This window comes from Oryx dammah, unplaced genomic scaffold, assembly GCF_014754425.2.
Source record: "Oryx dammah isolate SB20612 unplaced genomic scaffold, SCBI_Odam_1.1 HiC_scaffold_19, whole genome shotgun sequence".
In the NCBI taxonomy this organism is placed as follows: domain Eukaryota; kingdom Metazoa; phylum Chordata; class Mammalia; order Artiodactyla; family Bovidae; genus Oryx; species Oryx dammah.
In genome coordinates, this window is record NW_024070203.1 from 26,896,663 (window position 1) to 26,913,880 (window position 17,218).

A 17,218-nucleotide genomic window follows, 5' to 3' on the forward strand; every position below is an offset into this window, starting at 1 on the left:
ATTCTTGCCTAGAGAATTCCCATGGACAGAGGAACCTGGCGGGTTACAGCCCATGGAGTTGCGAACAGTAGGACACGACTGAAGCAACTTAGCATGCAAGCACAGCCTAGCTGCATATCTTTCTTAACAGACTATGGTTTACTGTGCAACACTGTTCTGGGTTTCTGGGTTAAGAGTCCCTCCAGGAAGGTTCTAAGAACAGGGCAGAGCAAGACCTCACACTCATCTGATGGATGAAGACAGAGTGTGGACTCCACATTTCCAGAGTAGGGGTCAGAGAACACACACCTGGGTGCGTGGATGCCCATTGCAGACCCTGGCAACACCCTCCACCCTCCTTCTCACGTGCGCTGCTGTGGTTAGAATCTGCAGCTCCGGTGGCTGCTGTAATAATTCCCATTGGACAGGAAGGAACATTGAGCTGGGAGAGGATGTGAGTGACTACTCAAAGCCACGAGGGCTTCCCCGGTGGCTCAGTGATAAAGAGTCCTCCTGCCACCGCAGGAGCTTCGGGAGACGCGGGCTCGATCCCTGGGTCAGGAAGGAAATGGCAACCCACTCCAGTATTCTTGCCAGGGAAAGCATATGGACAGAGGAGCCTGGTGGGCTACAGGCCATGGGGTCACAAAGAATCGGACATGACTTAGCAACTAAACAACAACAAAGCCACAAAGCTAACAAATGGCAGACCTCGGAATCTCACCCCCAGGTTCTGCCCCTCACTTCATCTAGCTCTTTCCAAGACCTCTCAGAAGGATTCAGCAGAAACTGTGATCACCATTATGAAAAGGCTAAGGTGCAAAATTCTATGATCAGTATGTAATTCCAGGCCTCTTGGCTTCTGAGAGTGTCCTCTTCTGCCTCCCGCTTCCACCATTGGTCTGTGTGTATTGTTGCCATTTTAGTAACCTCTGTCTGGGATATAGAAACACATGTTAACCTGCTTGGTGTAGGGCTCAGCAAATGGCCCCATGGACCCTTGATCTTAAAGAGAACAGGTCCAGTCTTGCCTGGCAGCTTGGTTATGGACTGAGAGCCCCTCCTGGCTCTGTTCGAATGTCCAGAGGGCCAGTTCCACCCTCGTAGGTGGATGGTAGGACCAGTTACCAAGGGAGGAGGCAGGATTCATTGGAACAGAGGGCCGTGTTCCAAAGGGGCCAGAGGCCAGCAATGCCAAGCATGATGTTCAGAGTACATGTTAGCTGTGACAGCAGCTAACATGAATTGAATATTGTGTGCCAGATGTCCCTGTAAGTGTTAAGCCTGGCATCACCTGGACTGTGCACTCTACAGACTCAGATGTTGGCTGCCCTCAGAAGCAGTGGGACCCGAGCATCACCTGTCACTGCAGCCGGGGGGGCACATGGCTGTGGCTGGAGGGTCTGCTGGGGTCCACCCCCAGCCCCGAGATCCTGGGCCCTGCCCCCCAAGCACCCTTTCCCAATTTCCATTTTGCAGTCAGCATGATCGCAAACATCCCAGTAACCGTCCGCAGCCTGAGGAGAACACATCCTCCTGACCCTTTTCTATATCCCCCAGGGATATGCGGGAGGAGAGGCCTCAGCTATCAGTCAGGAGGCCAGGAGATGCCACTGGGTCCTGGCCAGATGCCTGAGCACCAGCCACACTGTCAAAGCATCTTGACCAGCCCCAAACTCAGTGAAGAAAGGGAATCAATAGAGAAGAAACTGAGCGGCAATCTTAGCGATGTCTCATTTGAGGTGCCTCCGAGGTGTCTTAAGTGAAACAGTAACCAAACAACAAATAATTCGATTAAGAAATGGACAGAGGACTTGTACAGACATCTACCCAAAGAAATCATCCAAACATCCCACAGGGATGTGAAAAATGCTCAATGTTACCAACCAGGGAAATGCAAATGAAACCACAATGAAATACCATCTCACACCTGTCAGAATAGTTGTTATGAAAAAGACAAGATGACGGATGCCGGTGAGCAGAAAAGGGGGCCCTCGTGCACTGCTGGTAGAAATGTACATTGGTGCAGCCAGTATAAAAAACAGCATGGTGCTTCCTCAAGAAATTAAAAACAGAATTGCCATATGATTTAGCAATTTTTCTGCTGAGTATACGTCCAAGGGAAATGAAATCATTAACTTGAGAAGAGTTAGCTGCACCCCATTTTCATAAAATTAAATTTTTTCAGCATAAAATTATGCTGCAGCATTATTTATGGCAAGCAATAGAAACAGCCTAAGTGTCCCTCAGTGGGCTTCCCGGGTGGCTCGAATGGTAAGGAATCTGCCTGCAATGGGGGAGACCTGGGTTCAGTCTGTGGGCTGGGAAGATCCCCTAGAAGACGGAGGGCATGGCAACCCAACCCACTATTCCTGCCTGGAGAATCCCATGGACAGAGAAGCCTGGCAGGCTATATAGTCCTTGGGGTCGCAGAGTCAGACACGACTGAAGCAACTGAGCACAAATAGACAGAAGTTGCTGTTCAATCAATATAGCATCTTATAATCAATGAGAATGGGAAATAGAGCCTACGCTTTTATCCCCTTCAGAGCCAGAAATAGCCAAGCCAAGCTCAATAGTGAAACCAGACTCATCTTTCTATGGGATCAAATACCCTGCAAGGACTTGTCCTCAGCAGCATTTCTTTTTTCTTTTCCCTACTTCCAGGGGGCGGCATTTCCCTCCAGACCTGGGAGGTGTACCTTTTGATCATTATCGAGCCATCTGTCAGCACCACTCTACCTGGCTCCGGAGTTTCTCCTTCCCAGAGGGCCCATCTCTCTGTGAGTGGCCACACCAGGATCATCCTGGAGAGGCAGACTGTCACAGGGAAAGCAGCTATAACGATCAGCCACTCCAGGAACTGGCTCGGACACCCCAGTTTTCCCAGACAGAGCATCGATGAGCACGCCAAGGGCTGGGTCCCACAAAGCCTGCCTTCCCCGCAGGGACTCCCAAGCCTGCAGCGTATCTCCCATCTCCCAGTGAAGTAATCTACATAATGAGCACATTAATATCGAGGCTACCTGAGGCCACTTGTCTCAACCTGGAGCCCAGGTGCCTGTCGCAACGAGCACATAAATGATTATTCAGCTCCCTTCCAACCAGCTGAGCAAAGATTAGTGGGGTCTCACTCTGGGATGACTGCCTAGCTCCCTACTCCCCTGGGGTGGACTCTGTCCCCAGAACAGGTTTTTCAGGAAAACTGACCCCTATGCACCGCAAGGGCACTTTTCTGACATGGCAGCTGAAATGCCAAAACAGCCCCAGGGAGTCTGGACCTCCTCTGGCTCTGGATATTCTTTGAAAGGCTGTTTTGTTAAGTTAAGCAACATCCTTTGAGCCTTTTTGTATGGGCAAGACACCCTCCAGGCTACTGTAATGCTCTAAGGAAGACCCTCTGACCTCCACTCCAATGTCCTACCATTTCATAAAAGAAAACACATCTAACCGAAAAGATGAATGTGGTGGGTGGGGAGCAGGGCTAGCCTCTACAATGACTGAGCCCAGAGGGAAATACCACCCCTAAAGGTATCACTCCCCTCATTTGAAAGGCTTCCTTAGAGGCTCAGTGGTAAAGACTCCACCTGCCAATGCAGAGACTCGGCTCGATCCCTGGTCTGGGAAGATCCCACATGCCGCAGAGCAGTTAAGCCCAGGAGCCACAACCACTGAAGCCCTCCTGTGCCCTAGAGCCTGTGCTCTGCAACAAGGGAAGCCACTGCAGTGAGAAGCCCGCTCACTGCAACTAGAGAGCAGACCCTGTTTGCGGCAACTAGAGAAAGCCCATGTAGCAACAAAGACCCAGCACAGCCAAAAACAAATAAATAAAATTATTTAAAAAAAAAAAAAAAAACAGGACAGGAATTCTCTAATAATTCTCCACGTGGCCTAAGGAGATTTACTCTCCCTCTCTGAACCTTTAATCCGGGGCAAATCCAGGACTAGCTAAGTCCTAGCTTCATTATTGCACAGTGTCAGTGCAGGCGGGTCTGCCTCCGTTGCCCAGATGTTAGCCAGGCTTAGTGGGTAACAAGAATGATGTGGATAAAGGTGCCACAGCTGGCTGGCTCTGCACTGAGGAGGGAAGATGGGAGGGCATACAACTGTCACCAGCAATGAGGGCCCTTCAGGGGAAGACAGGGATTGGAAGGGAGGCAGCGGGGGAAGCAGGGTACATTTTATAGACAACAGAAAAGGCTCAGAGGTGGAGAAACAGGCAAGGTCGACTGAGGTTATGGTGAGAACATGGAAGGGACTCTCAGACCGGTGGCTCTGCCAAACTCCCAGAGCCTTCCTTTCCAGAATTTTCCATCCTAAGAGATGAAGCTGCATTGCTCAACTACCGTGCTCAGTTTCTCATGGGTGTTTCACGTCCGTTCCCAGAGATGGTATCAGTGTGGGTCGTGGATTACCATATGAATTGACTTTGAGTCTGGAAGTGTTAGCTGGATACCTACTCATTGGTACACAGGTGCACACATCTCCCCTCGACCTTTTCTCTTTTGAAGCCCATCCCAATGCTACCTCCATCATGGCTGCACCCTGCATAGGGAATAACTCTGTGTGCAAGTCCAGGCTCAACCTTTTAGGAGCTATGTGCCCTTATGCAAGTTATAAACCTCAGTTTCCCAACCTGCAAAATAAGAAGTAATCCTAGCACCTATCACAAAGGTTCCCTGGGAGACTTAAATAAGTCTAACACGCCTATAGTCTCTAGAACAGCACTTGTCTTAACATATGATAAATACTGCATCGATGTTAGGGATGGCCAGTGGGCATGTGTAGTTCTCCTTTATTCCCTCCTCTGGGAATTCCCTGTATCAGCACAATGCCTTTGCCAGGAGGTGCCCAGGAGAGAAGTGCTGAGTAATTGACGTGACTTGGACTGGAAAACCTGAGGCAGCATTGCACAGAGGCTCCTGCATGGACTTCAAGTCCCACAGCCTGTGTTTGAATTCCAGCCCTGCTACTTACAAAGAGTGACTTCAGCAAGTTACTTAACCTCAGGAGAGAAGGCTTCCTGGAGGAGGTGATGTCTGCATCTCACAACATATGGAGGAGTCAGCAAACGGGAGGAGAATGTGAGAAGAATGGACAGTCAAGGCAGGATCAGAGGAACAAAGAGAGCCCTTGAAATATATAAAAGGGATATGCTGACAGGTGAGGCTAGAAAATAGAGCTCAGGTGACTGAAGTCTTGATGGCCAAGCTGGTAAGAATAGGGGATTTTATCCGGAAAGCAATGAGGACCTGTTGAAGGGTTATAAACAAGAGAACCACATGATCAGATTTACAGTTTTGGAAGCTCTACTCATCTGCCCTCATAAACGTCCCAAATTTCCTTGAGCTCCTATCTCCAAGAGGGAGTCTGCAGATGGTTAAGGGCACCTCACAGCCACTCAAGGCCCATTTCCTTTATATCACCATAGTTTGAGCCCATTTCTTTAACTCTATGCTATGATTTAACAAAGCTACTTTATCTCTCTGAACCACAATTTCTTCATCTACAATGTAAAGTAACAGCAGTTCTGTGGTTGGACTCTTGTAAGAGTGAACCTGGGATTCTATCTATAAATGTTTAGTCTAGTACCTGGCCCATTAGACAAGCACAGTAAAGGAGCTTCCCTTCCCTCTCCTTTTTCTGAGATGCATTCTTCTTGTTCCGGACTGAAAATGAACAATTTCTAAACATGTTCTTTGATTGATTAGATGTTTGGTATTTTCCACAGCAAAGGTCCATCTAGTCAAAGCTATGGTTTTTCCAGTAGCCATGTAGGGATGTGAGAGTTGGTGTATAAAGAAAGCTGAGCACCGAAGGACTGATGCTTTTGAACTGTGGTGTTGGAGAAGACTCTTGAGGGTCCCTTGGACTGCAAGGAGATCTAACCAGTCCATCCTGAAGGAAATCAGCCCTGAATATTCACTGGAAGAACTGATGCTGAAGCTGAAACTCCAATACTTTGGCCACCTGATGTAAAGAACTGACTCATTAGAAAAGACTCTGATGCTGGGAAAGACTGAAGGCGGGAGGAGAAGGAGACTACAGAGGATGAGATGGTTGGGTGGTATCACCATCTCAATGGACATGAGTCTGAGTAAACTCTGGGAGTTGGTGATGGACAGGGAGGCCTGGCGTGCTGCAGTCCATGGGGTCGCAAAGGGTAGGACACAACTGAGCGACCGAACTGAACTGAACTGATTTTCCACAATCGTAGTCTTGACTATCCATGAGCAACTCTGGGGCTCCCCAGGTGAAACTAGTGATAAAGAACCTGCTTGCCGATGCAGGAGACATAAGAGACATCGGTTCAAACCCTGGGACAGGAAGATCCCCTGGAGGAGGGCATGGCAACCCACTCCAGTATTCTTGCCTGGAGAATCCTGTGGACAGAGGAGCCTGGCAGGCTACAGCCCATAGGGTTGCAAAGAGTTGGACATGACTGAAGCAACTTAGCATGCACACATGCATGAGCAGCTCTGAAGGCCTCTGACATGGTAGTGACTCTGAATTTAGCTGAAGTCTCAAATTAGAATTGCAGAAGCATAAAGATGGCAAGAAGGGCAAGTCATTTAGCAAATGAATCTGACCGTATTAGTCGGGTAAAGACTGGGCTGCTCTAACAAAGAGGTCCAAAAATGCAATGGCTTAAACAATATGGAGAATTCTCTATCATGAAACAGGCCTGAGGTGAGCTGTCCAGGTCATCCAGGAGGCTCTGCTCCATACAGTCATTCAGGGACTCAGACTCCCATGTTCTATTGCTCCACCATCCCCTAGACTAGAATATTGTTGCTGTCTGCCTGGTCCAGATTGAGTCACCATCACAGCTAGGTTCCAGCTGTCAGAGTAAAGCAGGGCTTTGCCCAGTGACCCAAGCCTCAGACCCAAAAGTGGCCACATCACTTCTCCTGGCAAGCACTCAGGCTCTGGTGTGAGTGTGCTCAGTATGCAGGCGGGGCCAACTCTCTGCAACCCCATGGACTGTAAACTGCCAAGCTTCTCTGTCCATGGAGTTTTGCAGGCCAGAATACTGGAGTAGATCACCATTTCCTTCTCCAGAGGATCTTTCCAACCCAGGGATAGAACCTGTATCTCCAGTCTTGGCAGGTGGATTCTTTACCATGTGCCACCCAGGAAGCCCAAACTCAGGTCCTTGGCCACATCTAACTGCTGAGAAGGTTGGGAAAGGCAATTTAGCTGACCAGCTACAGGCCCAGCTACGATCCTAACAACAGGACAAGTGGAAGAATGGATTCTGGAAACCAACCCATCAATCTGCCTCCCTGGTTGACCATCAAGCATCGGCAGGATATGAGACTTTGTTGTAAGTCACCATAGCTGCTTCACAGATGCATACTGCTCACCCAACATGGCGGTCTACAATCTGGGGGAGCTGATAAGCCATTAGACAGGATATGTCTCTCCAGCTCAGCTACAGACCTTCCATTCTTTGTTTTTATAACCCAGGCCAAATTCGCAATTATTTTATATTCTTGGCCCCGTAGGCATTTGAGTCTGGGCCCTTGTTCTTTAATATCAATTGTAATACTTATTACTGAGGCTGAGATAATACTATTGAGATGTTATGACAGAGATTCATACCACCCATCATGCCACTTGTAGGGCTGTGTTATGTGCCATATCCTTTCATCCAGGTCAACTTGCTGCTCACCAAAACCAGTGTTCTTCTCTTCATCCTGGGCACACAGCTAGACTACATTTCCCAGCCTCCTCTGCAGCCAGGTGTGGCCATGGGACTGAGTCCTCTCCAGTGTAACATGAATAGAGGCATTACTCAGGCCTGGCCCATAAGACCTGCATGTACTCTTTAACTTCTGGTTGAAGGGATGGCTAGAATGACCTCCAGGGTGACCTTAGGAGCTACATCAGTTTTCCCAGATGATTACATGGAGAACAGCTAGTACCAACTTGAAACCTAGGCTGTAATATGAACCAAAAACCCTTTGTTAAACCATATACATTTGGGGCCTATTTGTTACCACAGTTAGCCCATCCTAACCAGTACACTCCATTTTATAAATGTAGCAATGGGCACACAGAAAGATCAAGACATCTGTTCAATGTCACAAAGATAATGTGGAATGCAGGGGTTCAAACCCAGACCCATCTGTGTTCCAGATAACTCCTATGCCTTATCTTTCAGCCACGTTTGTTGAGGTATTAGTTACATGCAACAAAACTGATCTTTCTTAAGAGTACAGTTTCATGACTTTTGATAAATGCAGTCATATACCCATTAACGCAATCAAGATACAGAATATTTCTGTCATTCCCAAAAGGTCTCCTGTGCTTTTTGGCAGTCAGTCTCCTTCTATTCATTCCCTCTTTCCCCAGCCCTTGGCAACCATTCATCTGATTTCTGTCTCTGCACTTTTGGAATCACAGAATATGTGGCCTTTCAAGTCTGGCTTCTTTCACTAAGCATAATGATTTTCATATTTGCCCACGTTGTCTCATATATCAGGAGCTTATTCCTTCACTGAGTAGTATCCAAGTGCATGGAAGTACCACTATTTGTTTACCAGCTGATGAAGATCTGGGTTTTTTCCAGGTCAGGGCTGTTACAAGTAGTTTCTATGAATATTCACATACAGGTGTATGTGTGAACTTATATTTTCATTTCTCTGCAGACTGATGGGTCAGAGAGAAAGTATACGTTTACCTTCATAAGAAACTGCCAAAGTATTTTCCAAAGTGATTTCCCAGATTTTTACGAACATGTCACCGAAAGTGAAAAATGAAGCCCTTGTTTCAACCACAACATGATCCAAAGCAAAAGCTTTAATAACCAGGAAAACAGTGCTGAAATGCGTCCAAAGACATCAAAACGATGAAGAGCCATATGCTACTTACCTTCCAGGAGCCCAAGACACTGTGGTTCCAGAGGCAGCCCAACTAATGGAGGATGAGCATCCCCAGGAGAAATAAGCTTGACCCCTGGGCCGTCAAGTTGGTCGGGCCATGAAGTTGACCATAGAGATCAAAGCCACACTGGTGTTCACCAAGGATGATACCAAGGTCAATAAGTGTGAGGTCAAACACACTGTGGAGAAGCTCTGCTACCTTGACCAGCCACAGCCAACACTCTGACCAGCTCTCATAGTGAGAAAACAGTGTGCATTCAATCCCTGCCTATAGCACTTTGGATGCTTAAAAAAAAAAAAAATTGTGATCATCTAGTCTGAGTTTGGTTGGCTAATTCTAAATATAATATGCTTTTTTTTTACTGTCTTAAAAATAAAAAGCATTTACTCTATTTTGCATTCTCACCAGCAATGTGCAAGAATTCCAGTTGCTCCGAATTTTTACCAGCAGTTGGCATTTTCAGTCTTTTGAACTTTTGTCATCCCGGTGTCTGTATATTAATATTTCACTTTTTTTTTTTTTAATATGGAACGCTTCACGAATTTGCATGTCATCCTTGCGCAAGGGCCATGCTAATCTTCTCTGTATCGTTCCAATTTTAGTATATGTGCTGCCGAAGCGAGCACTTCACTTTGGTTTTAATTGACATTTCGCTGATGGCTAACAGTGCAGAGCATCTTTTCATGGACCTCCTAGCCATTTGTACATATTGTTTGGTAAAGTGTTTATAAAGAAATAATCTTTTGGCCATTTTCATCACAAATATTTTCTCCCAGATTGTGGCTTATCATCTCATTTCCTTAATAGTGTCTTTCAAAGGGCATACGTTTTCATTTTGATGAAGTAAAATTTATCATTTTTTTCTATTATGGTTTGTGTTTTTCTGTGCTGTCAGTTTTTTTATATGATTTAAAATTGTGTTTAGGCCTCATCCAGAGAACTTTCTCTGCAAGATGAAATTGGATGTTTTTAGAAGGCTAAATTTACACATCAGATTTACTTGGGGGAAGGGAGTAGGGAGGGAGTAAGTGACTTTTCATTTGGTGTGTTGTGACTTTTTAAAATTTGTGCTTATGACACCAATCACCAAGTGAGAAAGAAAAAATAATAGCGTAATTTGAAAAGGCTGGTCAGAAGTTTTGTGAGCATTAGATTCTCTTAGCAGAAGCCTGATTAAGGAGATAAAAGGGGATGGAGTCTTGCTAAATGAGCAGAACATAAAAACAAGTCCCATGGGCCTGGCACAAACTATCTGGAACCTGCAGGCAGGTCTCCAACCCACAACCTGCACTTGACCAAAAGAAAATGATTTCTACTGCTCAACGAGGCTCCCTCCTGGAAGGGCCATTTATTCCCTTCCACGCTAGGCGGACTTTAATAAGCAAAGCACACCACTTCTTGCAAACAGCCCAGGCAGGAGGGTTAACTCACTATTTCCCCTGCTATTACAACCAGTCAGATGATTCTGGAAGAATCTGAGTCCCAGTGTAGCAGGAGGGGCCAACAGTAGATCACAGATTTCCCATGGCTCTTGCTGTGTCCTACTGGCTGCAGAGCCCATTGGAGCCAGCCCAAGGAATTTGGGGGTTGACATTATGTGGCTGCCAAGCCTACAACTGCTGACCCGGGCTAATTTGAGACGGCATCCGTGCTTGCTGCTGTGTTATAGGTTCATTCTGTAGCCATTCCCATCAGGGCTTGTCACAAAAAATGGCACAGAAGGTCACATGGTCTGGACTCATTGAAAGTAAAAGGCTGTCTGTCTAAATCTGGATTTTTAAAGAAAGAGACACACTAGGTAATAAAAAAGAGAGTCCCTGAACTTTGATGTTAGAAGGCTAGAGTTAGACTTGCCAGATTTACTAGCTGTGTGACTAAGAGCAATGTATTCCACCTCCCTGGTCCTCAGTTTGTTGTTTAGTCGTTAAGTTGTATCCAACTCTTTGCAAAATCTATGGCTATACCCCGCAAGGCTCCTTTGTTCATGGGATTTCCCAAACAAGAATACTGGAGTAGGTTGTCCTTTCCTTCTCCAGGGTATCTTCCTGATCCAGGGATCAGGTCCGTGTCTCCTGCATTGCAGGCAGATTGTTTTACTGCTAACCACCTGGGAAGCCTCAGTCTCCTCACCTATAAAACAGGAATTGATGAAATCACAAAGAGTACATGTAATGATGCCAAAGTGCCCAGCTCAGCTAGCCCCTGGCCCACAGTGAGCTCTTAGTAAATATGAGTCCCCTCGCTGCCTCTCTCTCTTCTTTCCCCTACAGATAGTTGGAGAGCAAGTCAATGAAAGAAACCCTAGAGTTAATACTCAGCCCCCTCAAATGTTAAGTTGGAGCAGCCATTATGGAAAATAGTATTGATATTCCTTTAAAAGCTAAAGATTATCCAGCAATCCCACTCCTGAGCATATATCTGGAAAAGACAAAAACTCTAATTCCAAAAACTACATGCATCCCAGTATTCATAGCAGTACTGTTTACAATAGCCAAGATATGCCTGCGTGCTCAGTCACTTCAGGCGTGTCCGACTCTCTGTGACCCTATGGACCATGGCCCGCCAGGCTCCTCTGTCCATGGGATTCTCCAGGCAAGGATACTGGAGTGGGTTGCCATTTCCTTCTCCAGTGATAAAGTATGAAATGAGTGAAGTGAGTGAAGTGAAGTCGCTCAGTCGTGTCCAATTCTTGGCGACTCCATGGAGTGTAGTCCGCCAGGCTCCTCTGTCCATGGAAGCAACCTGAATGTCCACCAACTGACAAATTAAGATGTGGTGTGTATACACACTGGACTGCTACTCTCCCGTAAAAGAATGAAAATATTGCCATTTGCAGCAACATGGATGAATCTAGAGCTTATCATACTTAGTAAAGTAAGTCAGACAGAGAAAGGCAAATATTGTGTGTGGAATCTTAAAAAGTGATAAAAAATGAACTTATTTACAAAACAGAAATAGACTCACAGACATAGAAAGCAAATTTATGGTTACCAACGGGGAAAAGAAGGAGGGGGAGGGATAAATTAGGAGTTTAGGAATTAACTGATACAAACTACTATATTTAAAATATAGGTAAACAACAAGAATTTACTATATAACCCAGGGGAAAATATTCAATATCTTGCAATAATAGTAATAAAATAAATCTGAAAAAAAATAAAAGTAATAAAATAATCTGAAAATATGTATATATGTGTAAATAACTGAGTCATTTTGCTGTGTACTTGGCACTAACACAATACTGTCAATCAATTAGACTTTAATTTAAAAAAATTTTCAAATCTCATCCCCTTCATAGTTGTGAACATGGACATATTGTATGACCGCTATGTATTTCAGCTTTCATATTTTTCAAGAGTGTTCTGAAGGGAGAAACCTGGGCTGGAAATATTGATCTGGGCAACATCAGCAGTGAAAGCAGAAGCAGCTGCTTAAGTGAAGTGAGTTCCAAGGTGAGAAGCAGAATGAAGTTAGAACAGGGATTACACTAGCCCTCAAGGGTCAGCTGCAGGGTAGAGTGAAAGCTGAAGGAAACAAGAAGAATGGGTCCAGCAAGTGCCCAGTGAAATATGGAAGCAACACAGAGCACTAGGAAGAAAAGATCTAATACATCCCCAGGGTACTTAGCACTCAGGAGCTTACTTATTTCAGGGAAGAGATGGAGGTAAAGGTGGTGGAACCATGAGGTAGGTAGATACAAGCTGTGTCCAAGTTGAAAATGATGGGGGGGAAAGGAACTATAATTTAAAAGCTAGACTGGCCCAGTGGTTAAGACTTCACCTTTCAATGCAGGGGGTACTAGTTTGATCCCATGCAGGGGGTACTAGTCCAATCCTAAGATCTCATATGCCTCATGGCCAAAAAAACAAAACATAAAACAGAAGCAATATTGTAACAAACTCATTAAAGACTTTTTAAAAGAGGGAAAAAAACTAAAGCCGGTAGGGATAAGTCATAATGTCAAGACAAGGAAGATTTGGTTCATTAAAACGTCACAGGAAGGAAAGGGAGAAGATAAGGAGAGACAGACACCAGGAGCCAGAAGTTTTGCAGGGTCAGTGTGGGAAGCCAATATCCAGGTCACCGCAGTGTTTGGTGAAACCCTTCACAGGGGGCCGTTGGATTAACTTGCACAACGTTGACTCCTGAGTGATAGAGAGCAAGGTCAGGGCGGTAAACAGCCCAGGTGATGCTGTGACATGGCAGTGGCCCAGGGAGGGAGTGTGTACCTGGGCTTCCACCTGAAGCACCAATCTCCAGAAGGTGCTAGGAGCAGGCGGAAGTTGGAGAGTCACTGTATTTGTCTATGGGCTGCTCCCAAGGATGATCCTGTCATGAATTCAGTTCAGTTCAGTCTCTCAGTTGTGTCTGACTCTTCATGACCCTGTGGACTGCAGCACACCAGGCTTCCCTCTCCATCACCAACTCCCAAAGCTTGCTCAAATTCATGTCCATCAAGTCGGTGATGCCATCCATCCATCTCATCTTCTGTTGTCCCCTTCTCCTCCTGCCTTCAATCTTTCCCAGCATCAGGGTCTTTTCCAGTGAGTCAGTTCTTCGCATCAGGTGGCCAAAGGATTGGAGCTTCAGTTTTAGCATCAGTGAATATTCAGGACTGATTTCCTTTACAATTGACTGGTTTGATCTCCTTGCAGTCCAAGGGACTCTCAGGAGTCTTCTCCAACACCGCAGTTCAAAGCATCAGTCCTTCGGCACTCAGCTTTCTTTATAGTCTGACTCCACAACCATACATGACTACTGGAAAAACCATAGCTTTGACTAGACAGACTGTTGTCAGCAAAGTAACGTCTCTGCTTTTTAATATTCTGTCTAGATTGGTCAGCTTTTCTTCCAAGGAACAAATGTCTTTTAATTTCATGGCTGCAGTCACCATCTGCAGTGATTTTGGAGCCCAAGAAAATAAAGTCTCTCACTGTTTTCATTGTTTCTCCATCTATTTTCCATGAAGTGATGGGACCAGATGCTATGATCTTCATTTTTTGAATGTTGAGTTTTAAGCCAGCTTTTTCACTCTCCTCTTTCATTTTCATCAAGAGGCTCTTTAGTTCCTCTTTGTTTTCTGCCATAAGAGTGGTGTCCTTTATATATCTGAGGTTACTGATATTTCTCCCGGCAATCTTGATTCCAGTTTGTCCTTCATCCAGCCCAGCATTTCGCGTGATGTACTCTGCATATAACTTAAATAAGCAGGGTGACAATAAACAGCCTTGACACACTCCTTTTCCAGTTTGGAACCTGTCCATTGTTCCATGTCCGGTTCTAACTGTTACTTCATGACCTGCATATAGATTTCTCAGAAGGCAGGTAAGGTGATCTGATATTCTCATCTCTTTAAGAATTTTCCACAGTTTGTTGTGATCTACACAAAGGCTTTAGTGTAGTGAATGAAGCAGAAGATTTTCTGGAATTCTCTTGCTTTTCCTATGATCTAACTTGGATCATAAGGGTGGACACTATCTCCATTCCCCGCTGGAATCTGTGAAGGTCATGGGCCACCAAGGACAGCAGAACAGGAGGAGGAGAGGAGAATTTTGAGATCTGAGGAGAAAGCGCAATCGTTTGGGGATCTAGGTAATAGTGGTTTTGACTCATGTCTCTCTTGTCCTTTGCAAAGTACTTTCACTGGTATTATTTTAATTTTGGAAGGATTAGTTCTATTGTACAGAACTGGGAAACAGCTGGCTTATTCAAGATCACACAGTGGGGAGTGGCAGGGCTGGGATGGAGACCTCTATCTGTGATTCATGGTTCAATTCTCTCCCTACCAGGGTGCTTCTGAAATCACCCAAACATATATTTCTTAAGTACTCTTGTGTGCTAGGCACCACGTGAAGGCATTGACAATGAATTTCATGAGTGGCAGACGTGTTAGTTGTTTGCCCAACACCCACTCCACACTCTTTGTTGCTACTGAACTCTGATTTAATTTGAGGTATCAACATGTATTTGACTGGACCAAACAGCACACGACAATCCTGCTTCTCAGTTTCCTTGCAGCTTAAGGGTGTAAAGTGACCTATTTCTGGCCAACAAGGTATAAGGGGAAATCTCCCAGGTGGGGTTTCTGAGAAAACTATACTTTTAAACTTTTTTTTTGGCCATCTTAGTTCTCTGACTAGGGACTGAACTCAGGACACAGCAGTGAAACCACTGAGTCAGCGCTGGACAGCCAGGGAACTCGCCTCTACTTTCTTGAGAAAAAGGGACAGGCTCAGCTGTGTCCCCCCAGCTTCCTTCTGCTTCCCTAGTCCCCTTTCCCCTGCCTCACTCTTGACGTGAGGCCTCGGGATGTCAACCTTGCATCCTGCAACCATGAGACCACAACACCAGGTTGTGGAAGATGAAGAGAAGAATTCATACCTCTGGCAGCATTGTTGAACAGCTGAACCAATACCTGCGTCCCCCACAAAACCTTTATTTACTCTAGCCATTGGTGCTAGACTTCCTATTACCTGCAGATGAATGTATTATAATTGATAAACAGGCCCACTCAGTGAGGCAAGCCCCAAAACTGATAATCCAAGTGGATTCTATTCTATTCTATTTATTTGTGTGTTTACGGATACCAGGTGCCATGGCTGATTTTATGTGTCACCTTAACTGGATCACAGATATTTAGTCAAACATCATTCTGGTTGTTTCTGTGAAGATGTTTTTGGATAGGATTAACATTTAAATAGGAAGACTGAGTAAAACAGATTGCCCTGCCTAATGCTGGTGGGCCTAATCCAATCAGCTGAAGACCTGACTAGCTCAAAACCTTGACTATTCCCCCAATGGAAGGAAATTCCTCCTACTTGACAAGCGAGGACATTGAGGTCTTTTTTTTTTTTTCCTGCCTTCAGGCTCAAACAGAAACATCAGCTTTCCTGGGTCTCCAGTTTGCCACCTGCAGATCTAGGAACTTGAGAGCCTAGATAATTATGTGAGCCTATTTCAATAAATAAATAATAGATAGGTAGATAGACAGATAAATCCTATTAGCTCTGTTTCTCTGGAGGACCTTGAATAATACATCAACTGTCTTTTTTTTCCTACAAACACTTGTATCTAGAGAGTCAGAGCAGTTATTTTCACAATAACCCAGAAATGGAAATAGCTCATGTGTCTATCAACAGGAGAATGGACAAACAAACTGTGATATATCCATACAATGGAATACTGCTAAGCAATAAAAAGGAACCACTATTGGTACATGCAAAATCATGGAAGCATCTCAAAAGCATTACGCCAAGTAAACAAAGCCAGACCTAGAAGACCACATACTATATGGCTTAATTTATATGAAATTCTAGGAAAAGGTGACTCTGATATATAGTGGTTATAAGCAGATGAGTAGTAGCTAGGATCAGGTACAAGGCAACTTTGGCATCATAGAAATATATTCCCTGTCGTTATTATAGTGGTGGTTACATGGGTGTATACACTTGTCAAACTCATTAAACTTTAGTTAAAATGGATGTACTTTATGTATATAAATTATACCTCATTAAAGTTGATAATGAAAAACATTTTTTTAATTTGTGATGGGTCACATAGATAGAGATAATCCAAATACATATAAATAAAGAAGTAGAGGAAAGAAACACTGAATGTCAGATAAAGCCAGAGAGAAAATCACTTCACAAAATATATACATATCAATAACTTAACCAGGTGCAGCTAAAACTTGGGATTTGAGCTTCCCAGAAGCCAAAGCAGAAAAAAGAAATATTCACAAGCTTTCATATGTCCATAAGAGAAAATCATAGTGTGCATAAAATAGAATTGGATCACAGATGGGGACTTTGCTGATAGTTCAGTGGCTAAGACTTGGAGCTTGCAGTGTAGGGGACCCAGGTTCGATCCCTGGTCAGGGAACTAGATGCCTCATGACGCAGCTAAGAGTTGGCATGCCGCAATGACGATCCCACTTGCCACAGCTGAGACTCGGCACAGCCAAATAAGTAAATACATTTTTTTACAAAAGTTGGACCATAGAGGTACGGTGGCTTCTGAGTATGATGAGAACACAGAGAAGGAAGTGACTAACTCTGTTTGGGAGAACCAGGAAATGCTGCAGAGATGAGGGTGGGGGGAAAAACAGCTAATGCTGACTGTTCAGGGAGCATGGATGTGAGACGGGTGGGATTGGACTTCTGGATGGGAAACAAGCAGCCTAACTCATTTCCTAGATGTCCTTCAACTCTGAAGTGCTGGGATCAGAGGTCGCATTCTCAGGAAGCAGGAAGAAGGCTGGGGCCTGAGGAAGGAACCGTTACCCCCGCAGCCAGGAGGGACATGTCATCTATTTACCCATGAGTGGGCCACAGACCCATCCAAAAGAGGC

The 17,218-nt window shown here is 45.0% G+C and overlaps 1 non-coding gene across 1 annotated transcript; it reads right to left on the bottom strand.

Annotated features, from left to right (window-relative positions):
* Positions 1-9,387: 9,387 nt before the first annotated feature.
* Positions 9,388-9,494, bottom strand: LOC120879146. Its single transcript, XR_005724714.1, has one exon. It is a non-coding gene; the product is annotated as a U6 spliceosomal RNA (small nuclear RNA).
* Positions 9,495-17,218: the final 7,724 nt, after the last annotated feature.